This window comes from Megalops cyprinoides, chromosome 16 (assembly GCF_013368585.1).
Source record: "Megalops cyprinoides isolate fMegCyp1 chromosome 16, fMegCyp1.pri, whole genome shotgun sequence".
Classification (NCBI taxonomy): domain Eukaryota; kingdom Metazoa; phylum Chordata; class Actinopteri; order Elopiformes; family Megalopidae; genus Megalops; species Megalops cyprinoides.
Genome location: NC_050598.1, coordinates 11,203,429 through 11,222,110, shown reverse-complemented (window position 1 = coordinate 11,222,110; position 18,682 = coordinate 11,203,429). Strand labels below are relative to the sequence as shown.

The 18,682-nt window shown below is 39.7% G+C and overlaps 1 protein-coding gene across 2 annotated transcripts in view; it reads right to left on the bottom strand.

Annotated features, from left to right (window-relative positions):
- nr3c1 (nuclear receptor subfamily 3, group C, member 1 (glucocorticoid receptor)) overlaps positions 1-1,637 on the bottom strand; it is a 45,076-nt gene extending 43,439 nt beyond the window's left edge. For both annotated transcript variants that reach the window (XM_036548765.1, XM_036548766.1), the window contains exon 1: positions 1,326-1,637. The gene's annotated coding sequence lies outside the window, so the exon portion shown is untranslated. The remainder of the gene's footprint in view (positions 1-1,325) is intronic.
- Positions 1,638-18,682: the final 17,045 nt, after the last annotated feature.

The following is an 18,682-nucleotide window of genomic DNA, read 5'->3' as shown; positions in this document are numbered from 1 at the left end:
TGTTGTTACAATAACTCGCTAGCTATAATACAGAACTAAGTAGTTGGCCATTATCACAGGTGGCAAGCAATATAACGAGCTAGCTGGCCGTGAAAACCAACCAGCAAAATTATAAGCGGCAAGCTAGATCATCTAGCCAGTTAACCGGGCAGCCGTAGACAATATATCACATTTCTTGCTAGCAATATATAGTAAGTGGGTGTTGGACTGCATACTATGATTCCCTATTATTGATGACTTTAGTAAACTACTTTAAAGGACCGACAACCAAACACCACAACTTATTTTCGCAGCCTTTTCCTCTCTCCGAATTCTGTCAGAGCCTGTCATTGTTCCTAGACAATGAAGTGAAGGCGGTGGGGGTGCCTCGGTGTGGACATTTTAAACCTCCCGCCTCCTTCTCCCCGATTCACCGGCCCACTCGCTGATGTCAGAGAATATTCACGTTTGAAGGGGGCCTCGGGTGAAGGGGAAAGGGGGCGGCTTGGGACGCAGCGCCAGTAGGACACCCTGTTTGCCCCCGCACAGTAAAAACGCTTTTTGCATAGACGTCAAACTCTCGCGAAGTTGGTCAAGCAGACGGCAAACTGTTAGCTAGCTAGCTAGCTGGCTGGCTGGGCGACATGATATACACACGATAAACAGTTGACTAGAGAGCGCGTTAAGACGATTAGCGGGACCAAACGATCGGAAAACGGAGACAGGGGAAAAGGGGATTGGAAGCAACGTCAAAAAAGCAAGGACTCCGCCGTGCCTTTGGCAAAGCGGCGGATCAACCCGGAAAATCAAAGACCCTGCCTCCTTGCGTGCCAGCAAGCTACTTGCTAACAAAATCGTTCTGCCAGCAACTTACGCATTCCAGATGGGCTTTTTTAAATCTTATCTTTAATAGTAATAATAACGACGACAAAAGGAACAAGCATAACAAGCTAGCTAGTGACCCGTTAAAAATATAAATACAATTAGATAGATAGCTATGACAAACGCCCTTATTCAGGACGTCTTGCAAAATATAAAATACATTGGCTACAATTCCAATGTCATTAAATTAGCAACAAATCAGATATGCCTGCACGAAGCTGTTGCTAATATGGGACCTATATTTTAATCTAACGTTACTTGTAATGCATAAACATTGTGACACTGCACAAGTTCAGTAAGTTTTCAGCAAGCTAGCTTACTAGTTATCTGGTCTCTGCACAAATCTTTTCAGACTAGTGCGTTTAGCTAACGTTAGCTATCTAACGTTACCTCAACCAAGGCAACAAACAGCTTGCTATCCCCCATGTAACACATTTAACGAGCAAATAAAGAGCGTTTCCTACCGTTCAAATGAAACGTTATTGGTGTGTGACGGTGAATCTGACATCGTTTTACAGATAGCTGTCTAGCTAAAGCGTCGTCTCATATCGCTCAAGAGTCCCACGTAGTGTAGCATGCTAGTTGGCTAACAAGCTAGCCAAGCTATTTTCTCCCCTCTGCAATCTTCAAAGCCCGGGATACGTAATTAAAGAAAATAAAATCAATATTAAATTATTTCCGCGGCTTGCTCCATTCTTTATAGACGATACCTTGACTCGCGAATATTTTTGCGTTCAAAGCTGTCTACCAGCTTAACAGGAAAACAACCCCGCACACCCGCCATAAAATGAACAAAATGGAGCTTTTATGTGTGGAGCCCCGCGATGCCTCCGCTCTGACTCTATGCAACCAACAACCACAGAAGTAGCTACTGCAACCTGTTGGTGGCGACTGGCTACTGCACATCAACTTCCTTATTTTATATTATTATTTTTAGCAAGATAGCTAACATACCCCATGCACTTCTTTTGAACTATTGACAGTACAAAGGCCACAAATTACACAAAACTGTCGACAAAATATTAAAATAAGGGCCTGTGAGTCGAAACATGACAAACTATCTATCTTGCTGGCTAACTTTCCAGGCCAGCACAAGGTAACCGCCCATCATCAGTTAAACTAGGTAGCTAGCTAAATTAAAATCAAACGTTTAGCAACCTAGCTATACAGCTAAACGGGCTCTTAATGAGTGAACACTAACATTTCCTATTTCTTGAACATAAGGATAAACCAAATAACATAGCACACAAAACATACCTGTTTTCAGTCCGGAAATAATTAGGCCATTTCGAGTGTTAGCTAGCAAGCTAACAATCACCGAAAAGGGAATCCTGGATTTCCGTTCAGATCGACCACTGCAGCAAGCACTGCATTGCCCGCATACGTTAAAAGGCAGCTAGCTAGCTACGGTCGATGTAGCTAGCTAGCGGCCCTATTGACCTCAAGAATATTAGCTAGTTCTTAGTCTCTGGCTATTTTAAACCGTGTGCACATGCAGCTATTTTTGTTGTTGCTGGCCAGGTTTTTTCGGTTAAAGCGATTACCAACAGAAATGTGAATTCTCGCTAAACTATGAAGTAACAATGCATGTAGATAAGTCTACATCCAGCTATCGGTATGTTGTATTAGAGCTAACTAGTTACATCCTACAGCTCCAAATAATCGCTAAATAGCAGCCAGGTCGTTTCCTCCAATGACAGTAGCTAGCGATACACGCCCCGATTCTAGGCAAGTTAGCCAGCTAGCTACACATCGACCCCCGCCCCCGACAACAGCCTCTCAATGTCAGCGGAGTTAGCTGACGTTTGCTAGCTACCGTCTACGGCACACACGCTGGCTATGCAAATTGTGTCGATAACATCAAACGATTCCCAGAAATCTAATTAACTAACGATTAATACCACCCATCTGACTGATATCAGCTCTCAGTTTAAACGCATACAGCTAGCTAGCCAATGCAATCAAGAACGTTGCAGCTGGCCACACTGTAAGGTAGCTGTAGTTAGCCAGCTAGCTAATTTAGCCACCTACTGCAGTGCTGCCAATCTGGATTTTAAACGGTGCACGCGATCCAAGTTGCATGGAGTGAAAACTTTGCGGAAAAACCGTCGCGTTTGTGATCTAAAAAAAATACAATATGGTGATGACGTATGGCTTTTTATCTCTTCGAAAATCGAAGTTACAAGATGGGCCGTAACTGACATGCAGGACTGTAATGACGCAGTACAGACGGAAAGCAGAAGGGGACGTAGCTAATTAACGATAGCTGGCTACCCTACAGCACGTTGACATTCCCAAACAAACATCCGTGTGGAAAATGGCATCTAATCCAAGGAGGGAGTGACAGTGTCGTAGACAGGCCATAGACAGAGCGCCGCCTCTACCCTTTCGTGGCGGACTCAACAGAGAAACCAGATAGTATGCAGCGCCGGGAGACTTTTAGCCTCGATTATAAATGGACTCTTCTCATTCTTACTGGGCTTAGACGTGTGGGGGTGCGTCGCCATGTGGCATATTTAGGCTAATCATGTTTCAAATTGCATCGGTTTCCCATACATATGACGTTAGTTATGGTCTTTTTTGATGGAGAGTGGCGCGTAAAATGTCAGTTGTGGGTACAGTAACTTGCTGTCATAATATAGCCTACACTGTCGAAGACACCTGTTTTCTGAAATATTTAACGTGAAGGTGCTCGATGTTTCGCCAGCTAACAGTTTTGGTTTCACTAGTTATCCAGTAGTTTGATGCTAATGCTGTAAAAACGGATATTTTATATGTTAAAAAACTATAATAAGAAACGCATGCCATTTTTGTAATTGACATTAATTTATTACAAGCATTTATTACATTTTGTTAATGAAGCCCAAGGTCTTCTTAATTTGCTTTCTGTTATGGTTAAACTCTTTAGACAAAATATATTTGAGAGCTTCATGATGCAATGCTTTCATAATTTTTTATTAGAATCAAATATTTATTTCTGACATCAATCAACAGAAAGTGTCTAGCCATCTGGACCATAAATGAATGCTTTTGTTTTATTATAATTTCTTGAGTTAATAATCAGGTAACATGACACAGTTTCTTGCAGTTTAATTACAATCTTAAATGCACATCATGGAAAATTCAATATGCTAGTAAGGATTATCTTTAAGAATCCTCAGTAACCCAATGCTGACCTGCTTCTGAAGAGGGCCTGCTAATACCCCCTTTCTGCTACCATGCCAGGGCAAACCCAGGTAATTTCAAGGTGAGAGTGAATGTCAAATAGCCTCCCTATTTAGCATAATATGCATCTCCTCCAGAGGACTGAGGACCTGGGAGGAGGTGCTTAGGGAAATGACGACATGGAATTACCTGCTCACAGTGTATCAGTAGAAAACTGGCAACACACAACAGTGTAGCGTAGGTTTGTGGTTTGATTCCCCGCTGGGGCACTGCTGTTGTACCCTTAGGCAAAGTGCTTAACCCACAATTGCCTCAGTAAATATCCTGCCGTATAATTGGATAACATGTAAAAATGTAACCTATTTAACTTGTTAGTTATTACTTAACTTGAATAAGAGTGTCTGCTAAATGACAATAACGTAATGTAACACTCTGGAGGGGGCAGTTGTGAACGAGGCTGCATCCGAAACTGCCTTTGCACCCTTGTTTGTGAATGTCCTTCAGTTGGGAGCGTGCTAGCTGTCATATTGCGTCTATCAGAGTTCCTGCAACAGGAGGGGCCTCTCACATTGAGGGGGCACCGGTGAAAGGGATAGGGGGAGAAGTGACAGTTTAGCATACAGCCCCCTCGATTTGCCACCTACAGAACTGGGATACACTCAAGCATCCTACATCATAATGGTTTAGCTTCAGGGGATTCCTTATCTGTGACAGGGTTACCTTTCTGAGACATGGTCCAATCAGGTTAAATTTCCTTGTGTTTTCCCCTTTCCTCTCCATTGCCCCAAGGCGTATGTGATTGACGAAAAAACAAGCACAGAGAGCAGAAGATCATAAAGACACCTTTTAGAAATAGCAGTAACAAAAATTACATAACAGTGTATTATAAACTCAGTGTATTGATTTATGTGTTTCTCAAAAATGAAGATTGACCTCTGCTGTGCAAAATCACGTATTGATCATCAGCATCATGTATTGATGGTGGAGAATTTAGATTAGAAAAATATTAGAACAGAATAGAAAAAACTCATCATAGGTCATATCCTTTCTGTAAATCCAAAAATTATCTGCTCGTTGGAAATGTTGATATTAGTAGCCATGTTTTCTGCAATAAAGTTAGTCACATCAATCCAGGTATTGGAAAATACACAATTAAAATTCATTAAAGAGTGATCACAATACAGATGTTAAATTGGCAACATTGGCATTGTTATTAAATCAGTTCTGAAAAATGAAAATGTATTTGTATACTTAATATTGGCTTTGTTCCTTGTGAAGTACTGGGTGAAAGGTTGTGCTGGCATAGTAATGTGGTTGTTGCATAGATTAATAGGAATTATAGTAACACTGTAATTGCATTAAAGCAAGAATTGAAGGCTTTCTAAGGTCTGTGATGAAATTTCATGCAGAAATTGTTTTTTATTTGAATTACTTGATCAATTTTGTTTTAAAAGTGTTATTTAAAATGGGAAATTGAAAAATTGAGACTTCCATGTTGGTAGTTATTCATTAATTTCTTTCATGAAATGACTCTAATTCTTCCAAACAGAAGTGGAGATAATCTTGTAAACCTTTTTACAGATATCCTTGGATGGAAAAGGAAGTATAAAGGTATAAGTGATTCTAGACAGGTCTTTTTCTTTGGCTATGTGAATTCTACCACGTGATAAGTAATAAGTCTACTTGAAGCCACAGATTAAATGTCCTATAAATATTAGTAACAAAAAAAAAAAGAAAATTTGGAGCTGTTTTTGCATTCTACAAATATCCAGAGCCAATTTATCCTTTTACAGGTGTATTCTGGATGAGAGTATCACATTTTTTAAAAAATATTAAGGCACAATCCTGAAGCCTCATAAAATATCTTAACTGTGGTGATGATCCATATGAAGAATGAGGTGATGTCATCAGCCAGTTTGCTTATGTTCATAGCTTTTATTTTGCAGTGGGTAGTTGCAAGACCCTCTCTAGACAGAGGTTTCTTGACACATGATTCCAGTGGGGCAAGCTAGACTACACAAATGAAGCACAAACAGAGGAGACCTGTCTGGGGTAATTGTGACATTTGTGGGGAGTATGGGTAATGTCACAATTAATCATTTAAAAAACTATTGCATCATACAAGGTTTTTTGTGGCACAGTCTTAGGACAGTTGAATGATCTATGATTCATCGTTTGTGCCCTTCATGGGGGTGCCAGCTTCAGTGAGCTCTTGGCTGTCAGCGTTTTCTCTGACTAATTAAGTCTATTTGCTAGGTTGATTATTATCATTTATTATCAAGAGGGTGAAACGAATTACACACTTCAATGTCAAAAGCCATGCCATGTTTTGTGTTTGTAAGTTTAGTCTTACCTGTTTCTCAAATGTTCAGGGATGACAGTGCGTGCATTTTCCACTTGCTCTCAGGGGGCATGAACACAAAGGTGAAAAAAATGCCTATTGAATTGTGGCCAAAATGCCATCCTAGATACTCACAGCCACACCCTAGGCAAAATGCTAGTGCTATCAGGACGCAAATTGCCATGCTGGTTCTTCTGTGATTGTTGCCAGCTAAACTAATGTCAGATGAGCACAAACAATTGCACTGCTGACAGCACTGTATTTTTGCATTGGGCCCCAGGTGTTTGTGCATGTCACTATATGATCTGACTTGACACCATGTTCATGGGCCGTACAGGCAGCAGCTATTCAAAAGGCATTAAGATTTGAATCTAGGTATAACTAAAACAAGATTAAACATGAATAGCAAAGCCTTGCCGGAGTGCAAGTGCTCAGTATGGGAACCCTTGATGGATGTCCAGATACTTGCGTGTATAAAAGCAACAAAACAGGAATGAGCAAAGTCACGAATTGTTTGTTTTCGTGTTCGTCCTTCAGACATTTTCGTGTTCATGACTCAGATTCATCAAGACTGACTAAAGGCTGAGCATACTGGGTGTGACTGGCGCCCAACAGAACAAGAATGAGCGAAAATGTTAATTGCTTCAATTATAGTTAATAAGGGCAGATATACCTGCAATACCAGCATCATGCAGAGAGTGATTTTTTTCATACACTGGCAAAATGAGAAAAAGAGAAGTACATAAAGTAAGGCATAACCTATAGATGAAATATACCTTCCTAAATGTAAATTAGTAGATGTGAATTTCCACACAGTCAAAGTGTTGCTTTGAAGCTTGCGCTTGAATTGTTACAGCAGTACCTTTATGTGCCTTTGAGTCTGATGAAAGGATTGCACCTGGCCACAGGCCAAGGTTATTGACCTCCCCATTTGGACATCATAAACAGTGGACAAAAAGGGGATGCAGATGTGGGAAGGAAGTGGTAAATGGGATTTTTATAGTAATGGATGGGACCAGTTTGTCCTAGGTTGATTAATTACACGGGGATTGTCTGAAAATTCTCCCCCCTAAAGCTTGAAAAAGGTTGCTGTGCAGCATATGATTTTCAATAATACTGCATTCCAGAATGCCGTCCATCTAAAATGTTGGTAATTAAATTGGCTCTTCTGCACATTGCTTATACACTGCTGTATTTACTTGATTCAAGGTTGCACACTTTTGATAGATTTAACATCTTTCACATTCAGGGTGACTTGCATTCAGTGCTAACATGCATTCAGGTGTTTCAATACTTTTTTTTTTTTTTTTTTTTTAATTTTAGGGACTTTTTGTACAATCTTGATATTAAACTGAAGTCCTGTCAATGATGTAATTTCATTTTGGTTTGTGGTGCTTGTCTTGTTTGGCCTCCTTGTGTTTCTGGTAGCTCCTCTGGTATTGTATATACCCTTGATTAGGCTAAATGTTAAAGGTACAAAAATGCAAAAATGGCTGAAGAACTTCGCAATTATTGTCACGCAACTTTTAAACATGATTTCAAAGGTGACACTGTTCACTTAAAAAAGCAAATGTATTTTTCCATCACAGTTGTATTTGTAAAGGTTTACATTAGACCGTACCTGATAAAAAGTGTACACGAAATATTTTATATCCAGCTGTGTTTGCCACTGTGACTTGATCTGAGTTTTAATTAATCTGAGAAAATGTGTGCAAATCTGTCTCAACAAATGATGTAACGTGTAAAAAGAGGAGGCCCCTTGCGAAAGCTCACCTTGGTAATGTGTATGGGCAGGAGGCGAAATACAGGAGAAAGCAGTCCGAGTCCTGGCACATAAAACTTTGTGGAAGGACGAATACATTTCAGTTGGAGGCCTCATAAACTTTGAAACACTTGAAACACTGAGAAAACCTGCAAAACACTGTGGAACCAGACCTGTCTGAATTGTACTGATTAGACTCCCACAGTGTCCTGGCTGCTGCACTGAGCCTTCTCTCCTGACATTATCATTACTGAAGACCCTCTCTGACAGTTCGCTCTAGTACTGCCTCACACTACAACCTTGAAATTCTGCTGATGACAGCAGTGGTCAAAAGTACCCTCCCTACCACTTGAGTAAATGATCATCTGTACTGCTCTGTCCCAACATAAGATGATAGCATCAAAGCCAGATGGAATAGACGATGTGTGCACATTCATAAGGACGCACGCAGTATTGCTTAATCTGACATGATAAAGGTAAAGACAGTGAGTAATCAGCATTCAGTTCTTCTTGTCTGCCTAGTAGTGTGAAAAAGTCCTCAGTGAGTAATGGCGAGAATTGCAGTGTGAATTGCATTACAGTCAGCTAGATACCAGTGAAGATGAAACTGAATTTTGAAAGGAAAAACCATACGTTGACTCTTCAGATAACCTTGTCCCTATTTGCACCATTGATCTCTTTGTTACATAGAGTAATTTCTCTGCATACTTATGTATTGTTGTACGATATGTGATTTGTGTGCCTGCTGTATGTGAGCTACGTCTTATTTTTGTCTGTTGAGTCGGCCAGTGATTCAATTCATGATAGGGGCGTGTATTTAGAGTCCTCTGAAAAAAACTGAACTATTCACTTTGAAGTCCCAACAGTGAAAAGGTACCTTCTGTTCACTGCTGTTTCACTGTGAGAAAAGGTCACGGTTAACTCTGTCTGCTCCATCTATGAGAACCCATCTGCTCTGTAGTGGTGAGGGCAGACAGGAAACTGCTGGAATGTACCAGAAAGTATTGAGAATAGGATATGTTCAGTATGTCTCATAGTAGCTGCAATGATGAAGTGCAGTCCTAGTGTAATATAGCACAGTGTCTGTCTATGTGTTGAAGTGTAATGTTTTGAAGTGTAATCTTATTCCTGGCTTGCTCCTCTGTTACTCGCACTCAACAACTAAGCATAATCTGTGTCAAATCATCACATTATCAAATTATGAACATGCTAGCATTCAGGTTACAGCTCAGTGATCACTTGCAGGTAATCTGAGATAAATACCTACAAAGGTGTCAATAATGCACTGTTTGGTTGCACAGTTGTTATATAATACTAGAAAAACAATTGGTAGGACTAATGAAGGACTGGTAGGGCTAATGAAAGTAGGACTAACCTCCCCAACCTTATGCACCGTCTGCTGTCAGTTATCAGCCTTGTGAACATGAAACCTCCATTTGCTTAGCCAGCCGTTTCCCTCAGCCTTTTTGTTTTTTTGGTATATGAATGTGTGGTTGTGCTAAGGGCCCTGCAGGCAAACAGTTTGGCACGCCATGCAATAAGCTTGGTTCATCAGATTAAACCCTGCCAGCATTGTCTTCCAACAAATAGCTCAGTACATTACACTGATCTGCCTCTGAGCTTGAAGTAGTCTGGCCTCAGTATGGTTTTACAGTAGTCATTGCACTTCCCTAAATGGCAAATTCTTTTTTCTTTTGTATTACTGACTCCTAAAGAGATGACATGCTATCTTGAGGAACAGCTGACATATATGTACAGTAATATGAAACTGTCACAACTGGTGTACACAACTATCAGTATACATCATTGTTGAGAGGGCAGTAGTAGCCTACGCATGCACTGGCCACACACTAGACTGAAGCCTATCATTCATGACATTATTGTCACTTATTGGACGCCTTTATCCAGATCTGCTTACACAGTGCAATTAATGAAGTGGCATGAAAAGATGCACAAACAGGACATCACTAACCACACATGAACAAGCATCAGCGCCAAACATAATACTGAGATCACAAATGTGTGCCTAGATTACCCTTCACTGTGTCAATGAGAGCAATGTATTGCAATCATGCTTGGGAGGATTTCTATTTATCGGACAAGTTGAATTTTAACTGGCCAAAAGGTGGTATGTACTGGCTAATGAAAAACCTTGATTTGAACAAACCCAGACTATATGAACCAGACTGCCTGAAACCCTATCTCCTGACTCCGTACTGATCCATATCCTCATGTGCCCTGTGACTGTCATGTGAGTAACAAGAGGGCGATAACTACAGTCTGCAGATAGGAGACAGTGTGCAACCAGGTTTGCACGTAAAGCACCGAGTGCCTGCTGGAACACTCTAATCTTCTTCTGCTCTCTGCTTTGTGATGGAATAGTTTTGGAGCACAGAGCCAAACAGCCACATTATGAGGGTGTTTGAAGTTATATTAATATCCATCTTTTTTTTTCTGAAAAGTACATTCAAGCAGATAAGCTCGTTATTAGTAGACTTGTGACCATACTTGATGAACGAAAATTATTTGAAAGAGATCTCTGATCTCTGACCACAAAGAGAATACTTTAACTCTTCCAAAAAGTTCCTCAGCAGAGGAAAACACAGCCACACCACTCAGGGCTTAAAATTTCGTTAGTGCAGCAAAGACTGGTAATACATTTCCTAATTGGATGGTTGTTTATTTGTTGAGGCCACTTGATGTGGTTATTACAGAATATTAGGTGAGACTGCTCTAATTGGGAATAAGAATGCAGTGTGGTGGATATCCATATTCATTTTCTTATGGACACAGCTGGTCCAGCACAGCATTCAAATCAACAATTAGCACTCATTTGAGAAGCAGCCTCACAAACTGTTCACCAATGAGGGCCGCTGCCACCTCACAACCACACCAAATATAAGCACAGGCACAACATTCAGTAGGAGTGTGCATTGAATTCACCTCATTAATGCCAATCAACAAATAGAGACCAACCATTTCCAGGAATTAGTCTGTATTGTCTTAAATAATTAACCACCCATGATTTTTTTAATTGACAGTGTGAATGTCAAGCATAGGTCTACCTGGTCATTTTAAAATCTTGAGTTGAGGCCCTTACAAATTTCATCTCTTCCTGCTACAGAACTGTATCAAAGCCAGATAGGTATTCCACTTCAAATATTTGGTTTGCTGACACCTTTATCCAGAGCAAATTGTACAGCTTTCGTGTCATCCATTCATACAGCTGGATGTTTACCGAAACAATTATCAGTCAAGTGCCTTGCCTAAGGGTACAACTGAAATGTCCCACCTGGGAATTTACCTAGTAAACTTTGGGTCACAAGCCTGCTGCTGTTCTTTTGTTGATTGATTTTTGTGTTTACTATCCACTTCAAAATTAGGGAGTTTGCTGTGGTGTTCAAACAGATGTTTTGTTTTCCGAAGAAGCAATCCATGAGAAGGCACAGCCTCCACACCAATGCAATATTTGTTAAGCTGTAAAAGTAAACAGAAAATAAAAAAAGAATGCCAATGTAGTCGGTGTACTTTTCAGCTCCATCTTTTTCCATACAAATCACTCCCTGCTATACATTGATACACTTTTATGCACTTTTTTCACCCACTTGCCAGTTTTGACCCTTGGACATACTCCTACCACATCTCTGCCAGTCAGGGCTGCCAAGAGCCAGCGCATTTCCCAGGGTAAAATATTTTGTTCCCCTCCTTTACCCCTCATTAGTGAATTCAGCAATAAGCACCAAGAACAATCACCAAAAATACACCAAGAAAAATCACAGCTACAGCTGTTTCTCATTCACAGTATTGTCAGTGGAGTGCTTGACTTAAAAGTAAGCTGCATGGTTCCACTTACGGAGAAGCCATATTCAAAGTTCAACAATTAGCACTCATTTGAGAAGCAGCCTCACAAACTGTTCACCAATGAGGGCCGCTGCCACCTCACAACCACACCAAATATAAGCACAGGCACAACATTCAGTAGGAGTGTGCATTGAATTCACCTCATTAATGCCAATCAACAAATAGAGACCAACCATTTCCAGGAATTAGTCTGTATTGTCTTAAATAATTAACCACCCATGATTTTTTTAATTGACAGTGTGAATGTCAAGCATAGGTCTACTTGGTCATTTTAAAATCTTGAGTTGAGGCCCTTACAAATTTCATCTCTTCCTGCTACAGAACTGTATCAAAGCCAGATAGGTATTCCACTTCAAATATTTGGTTTGCTGACACCTTTATCCAGAGCAAATTGTACAGCTTTCGTGTCATCCATTCATACAGCTGGATGTTTACCGAAACAATTATCAGTCAAGTGCCTTGCCTAAGGGTACAACTGAAATGTCCCACCTGGGAATTTACCCAGTAAACTTTGGGTCACAAGCCTGCTGCTGTTCTTTTGTTGATTGATTTTTGTGTTTACTATCCACTTCAAAATTAGGGAGTTTGCTGTGGTGTTCAAACAGATGTTTTGTTTTCCGAAGAAGCAATCCATGAGAAGGCACAGCCTCCACACCAATGCAATATTTGTTAAGCTGTAAAAGTAAACAGAAAATAAAAAAAGAATGCCAATGTAGTCGGTGTACTTTTCAGCTCCATCTTTTTCCATACAAATCACTCCCTGCTATACATTGATACACTTTTATGCACTTTTTTCACCCACTTGCCAGTTTTGACCCTTGGACATACTCCTACCACATCTCTGCCAGTCAGGGCTGCCAAGAGCCAGCGCATTTCCCAGGGTAAAATATTTTGTTCCCCTCCTTTACCCCTCATTAGTGAATTCAGCAATAAGCACCAAGAACAATCACCAAAAATACACCAAGAAAAATCACAGCTACAGCTGTTTCTCATTCACAGTATTGTCAGTGGAGTGCTTGACTTAAAAGTAAGCTGCATGGTTCCACTTACGGAGAAGCCATATTCAAAGTTTCCAACTTTGGCAGACTTCAAAACAGATCAGAGTTCCTACAAAAAACAGAATATAACAGATGACAGAGCAAGCCCTTTCAAGAGATGAGAACAATACTCAACAAAAGAAAATATCCCAAGAGTGCATATGTGCAGTAATTATCCTGTTGTTAGTTTGACTGCTCAGTTATGCAACTGGTGCAATAATCATCACTCCAATAAGGAAGAACAATGGTGCAATTAACGGGTAGGATAAATTAAGCAGAGGCTGGCCCTGACTGACCTGCTCTTTTCAGTGTTATGAATTGTTGTCATGAATTATTTGCCATTTTCACAACTACATGGTGTGTTCCTGGTTGGGTACCCAGCTCCTTAAAAGTCCTTTTTCTAAAAGAACCTGTAGTGATTAAGCAGAAATCTGCATTTAATGTCTATTTCAATGACAGTCATATTTAAAAGTGGTATTTGTCCTCTGTTGTTTGAGAGGCAGTAAATTTGGATCTTTTTGGCCCTGCCCTTCATGGCTTTCCACCACATCTTGTTTCTGTACTTCGTAAATTTGTTGGAAGCCCTAATTCTGCGGGTCATATTTCCTCAAAACAGTTGTTTGTATGTTTGTGGCCTGAAACCTGTCTTATTGTGGTATATGGCTATATTGCTGTGAACTGAGAAAGCGTCAGTTAAAGGGTTTTTGTATGTTACAGGAATCCTGTTCATGGCAGTCAGAGCTACTGTTTGAGGTCACAAGGTCTTTGCTTGTATCAGTTTTATCGATAAATGCCTTCTGTGAATCTTCAACTCTGTTCTTTATGTAAGTGAGGTTTAGTTTAGGGACAATAGACATTTGCACTAAGGCTGAGAGCAGTCACCTCTTTGGCCAGGAAGAGGCAAGAGGAGAAAGCATGTATCTGTGTTACACAGCTCTAACAAATTCTTGGAAGATCCTCAGAATAGCAAATTGCCATGGAACATAATGTGATTTTATTGCCTCAATGTCTGGTTGAGCAGAAAAGACAAGTATATATGTAAGACAATACTGTCTACAGTACTTTTTATTGTCATTTGAGTCTACTTTCACTGTAAATCACAAACAATCATCTGTGAATGCTTAAATTGTATTCACTATCGTTCATAATGTCAAAAGAAAGTACACTCTGATTTTTAGAATACATAAAGATTTCCAGGAATTGCATTCTGGTGCAGTTGTATTAACTTGGAAGAAAAATACCGCTGAGATCCTTGAATGTTACTTTTTAGACTGACTGTCTTGAACATCAGCATAAACCTCCTCCTGCTCTTGATGAAATGCTAACAATGCTCCCAGCCTGTAACTGCAGCAGAATCTGCCATGAAAACAAATTAAAATGGATGTTCCCCCTGGGCAGATTGGATCTGACAATCCCCCGTGCAAACCTCTAAACCCCGCCCCCCCCCCCCCCCCCCCCCCACACCTATCACCAGGAATCCTACAGTCTCAGCTCAGTCCTTCACTGCTCCACTGATTGCTGGGTCACTGCACACCTGTACACCATATTGCCATGTATGTCCCCTCTGATACTGGCCATTCATTGTATAAATTAAAGTTAAAGGCATGCATCGGAAAGCATCAATGTACTTCTCATATGAACTACAGTATCTCTAGCGATCCTTCAACCACCGCAGATGACTTTCAGAATTTGGAGTGGAAAAAAGTTCTGCAAGTGCTTCTTTTAAAGTCTTGCACTCCCCTAAATTATGACTAAATAGCCCTTTTTTTACTCATAGCCTGCTGCATGTGGTGGAGAGCAAGCAGGTATGAATTAGTCAATCAAAGAAACTGTAAATCATAACGTCCATACATAGAAACACAGAAAATGTCCATACATAAAAAATGGCTCCATGTTATTCCGCCAGATCAGGATAGGCTGATCTGTCTGTTTTTATGTGTTTTTATGTGTTTCATTAGGAAGCATGTTACACTACAATACTTGAGAAAATCCACCACACTTGTTTGAGCGTAATGTTTCTGTTCCAATATTAGAAGGTGAGGGACAATTATACAATCCTGCTTGCAGAGGAGTACAAATGTGGGGATATAGTCCTGGGGATATAGTCCGGAGTCCTTTCTATCAGTGCAACAAGCTTTGAAGGCAGAAACACAGAGAGCAAGACAAGCTCAGACTGCTTACAACAGAGCACATTAAAAAGGGCACAAGTTTCTTATCCCAAAGAAATAATCTAAGAATGAATACAAATACAAAATATATTCATTGAGCTAAAGCAGGCCCTCCTTAACCATGAACTAATACACAAGTAGTACTAATTGCACTTAGGTGCAGTAACTAATACTAACCAACAAAATTAAATTGTCAGATACCAGCTTGTGCCTGCACCATGAATTTTTGTTTATGGCTGGCTAGTTTATGTAAGAGACATGTGGTTGGTTAAATAACACACATGCTGATGAAAACAATATCTTGAATAGAACATTTTACAAAAATGCATATCTAAGGGGCTAAAATAAACAAGTGAAATACATGTGTAGCTAAACACACCACAGCAATCAATTCTCAAACCAGCTTTGATAAATTAATAACAAATTTGCATATGAGTAGGGAGGCAATCAAATAATGATAGGGACAATTTCACAGATGGTTGGTCAGTGTTCATGCCTATTAAGACACTTGACCTGGAGTTTAAGGCTCCTGAACATAAAACAAGCATTTTAATAAAGGATTAACTCCAGGACTCTGTGAGCAATATGAAGAACTTCTTATAAGCTAATATATAAGAACTTCTAATAAGCTGTCAGTTTTTCCCCCTTTTCATAACACTCATATACAGACAAACATACAGTATCTTCATATAAAACATTAATTTCTAGCAACTTTCATGAAAATAAATTAATAGATTTCTATGTGGGAAACTAAGTATATTTATGCAAAGTCATTAATCTAAAGTAAAGTATGTTGAAATGAGAAAACACAGAACAATTGTATTTTACCAGCACAATTCATCTTATCTACAGTTACAGTAATTGTGTGACTCACATATTGTGTCTTAGCAACAAAAAACATAAATGTCAAGAGAAAAATTATTCCTCACCAAAGCATTGAATTGTTACTGCATCATTTTGGCACAAGGGAAATTTTAAGTTGTTCGTTATTAAATTCTTCTGAAACATTTTTCTTAGTTGTTCACAACAAATGGTTGTTCATTTGAACGGCTGCAACAAAAAAGAAACTGTCTCTTCTTGTGTTGAAATACTTTTGAAATGCCTTTCAAAATGAACAAAAATACTCTGAGGAATACTTGCACTTTCATCTTTTAATTGTACAAATCTTAAGCAAATGTCTTCCACAACCCATTTAACTACTCTCACAGATAGCTGTCAGGAGATGTTCAGCGCACATCCGTGTTCAACAGCTCAATCAAGCCTGACCAAGAGGTCGTTCGGATTGGAAAACTACCTGCAAAGTGCGTCCCTAGCACCAGGCTTACACATGGGTATGACTTCTCGGCAAGGCACAGGGACACACAGTGATGAATGTGTATTCCAGATGAAAAACAATGAAGAGAAAAGTGTTGTGAGGTTATTGGAATCACAATGTTTTGGGAAATGTAAAGGATTGGTGGCTCAGAGGCAGACATCACAAACTATAGTCTTGGAGAAAGGTGATGTCCAAAAGGAAAAGGTGTCAGGGTTTACCTCGTGGGTCTGAGTTGGGCCAGCCCACCTCAACGCGGAATTGTATAGTTTACACAGAAAGCTTGCCATAGTAAAACACACGTGTTCAAAGGTACCCTCATTCTGTAACAGTAATCTCTGTGTTAGAATTCACAGAGAGATCTTTTACTCTCATAGCAGAAGATGATTATCATGAATAACCTATAGCATGAGAACAACAGTGAGATGTTGAAATGAGGCAACTGATGTCCTAGAATTGTGAAAGTTGCAATGTGACAACACTGATACAACACTTGTTCATATGCCTCTGAAACACTACAGATACAGGGAATACTTAACACACCATAATTACACCTGATTTAGAGCTAAATTACACATTGAAACAATGTGTAATTTGGCATGTGGCTAATTGTGTGATTTGGTCATGGGTTATGCATAATTAGGGTCAGTGAAATAGCTCTCGATAGTGAGAATCCATATTAATAACAGTGGGAGAACATACCGTTGTCAAAACATCATGTACAATTTCATTGCTGGACTCCTGGTTAGAGCATGCTTGATTTATATTCTCATCTGAAAGTCCCATAGGGGCCTGCCATTACTGGTTCAATAAATGCTGGATGCCAGTGACTTATTGCCATTAAATAAGACAATCAAAGCAAAATGCAAATACCGCGTTGGCTGCACATGCTGTCCAATTCGACTCACAAGGCCAGTGCACAATTATCTCCCCATCAAAGCACATTTAAACCAATTTAAGCTTAACAGTGCAGCAAGAGGCCATTGCCCAGGCTATGAATATGCATCTCAGACGCAGATAAATACAACAGGACATTATGATCTGATGTGGCTTGCGACGCATGACCAGAAATTTCAATATCAATACTGAAGCATACAGGCCCTCTCATAACTGCTCCCAGACACAGGGCTGAGGTCTACTTCAGACAGAGAGCCAGTGCTCCTGTGCCAATGTGACAGTCACTATTAGATGATTCAGAGCTTTTTAAAAACCAAGATTTTGGGAAAACAAAATGACAGAATTCAGTAATCTGGTACCATCCAATTCAACAAAAAAAGGGAAAAAACAAAAATGACAGATTGTAGGGTATAGTCAGCACAGATCTGGAAGAGGGGATTACATTATTGGCATTTAGCAGATGGGCAGGGCAGATTAACCAGGGCATCAATTGAAGGTTTTTACAACTGGATAGTTACTGAGGCAATTGTGGGTGCCCCTTGGGGGCAGTGCCCCTGTGGGGAATAGAACTGGGAACCTTTTGGTTGTAAATCCTGCCACTTAACCACTATGCTACACTGCAGCCCTAACAAATCTCCTGGACATCCCTAAGGAGGCTCCAAAATGTGTTGACTCACATTAGGCATGCAATATTATTTATTTGGACTTCCAAAAAGCTTTAAGGTGCCAGATGAGTGACTCAGTGTCAGGCTGAAATCATAGCGATTAAAGACATTATCTCAAACTGGATTTAAAATTGGATATAGGACAGAAACAAAGAATACCAGAAAGAGGCACTCACATCTGAACAGACTGTTGTGGAAAGTGGAGTCCCTCAGTGATAGCTGTTGGGAGTTCAGTTCTTTTTTTATTTAAGTTATCTTGATAAAGGACATTATTTAGAAAAAGGCTGGATTTGCCAAAGAAATCCAAACAATATTTCAAATGTTTTCTAAAATAATTCAATAAAATTGAAATAAAAGCCAGACGCCACACATGGTAAAGTATAATTTGTATCAATAAATTACAAATCAAAATAACTAAACCATAAACTATATAAATATATTCTTTACAGTTGTTTTATTTTCATTAAAATAAACTACATTTAGTACTTCCCCTATTGTGTTATCTTTGTGAGGCTTCCATTATTCCAAACTTAATATGTGTATGGTAAGTCTTTATCCACAAATGCTAGGAAAAATTTAAAGTGGGGTACCTCCAAATCTAACATGTGTTTAC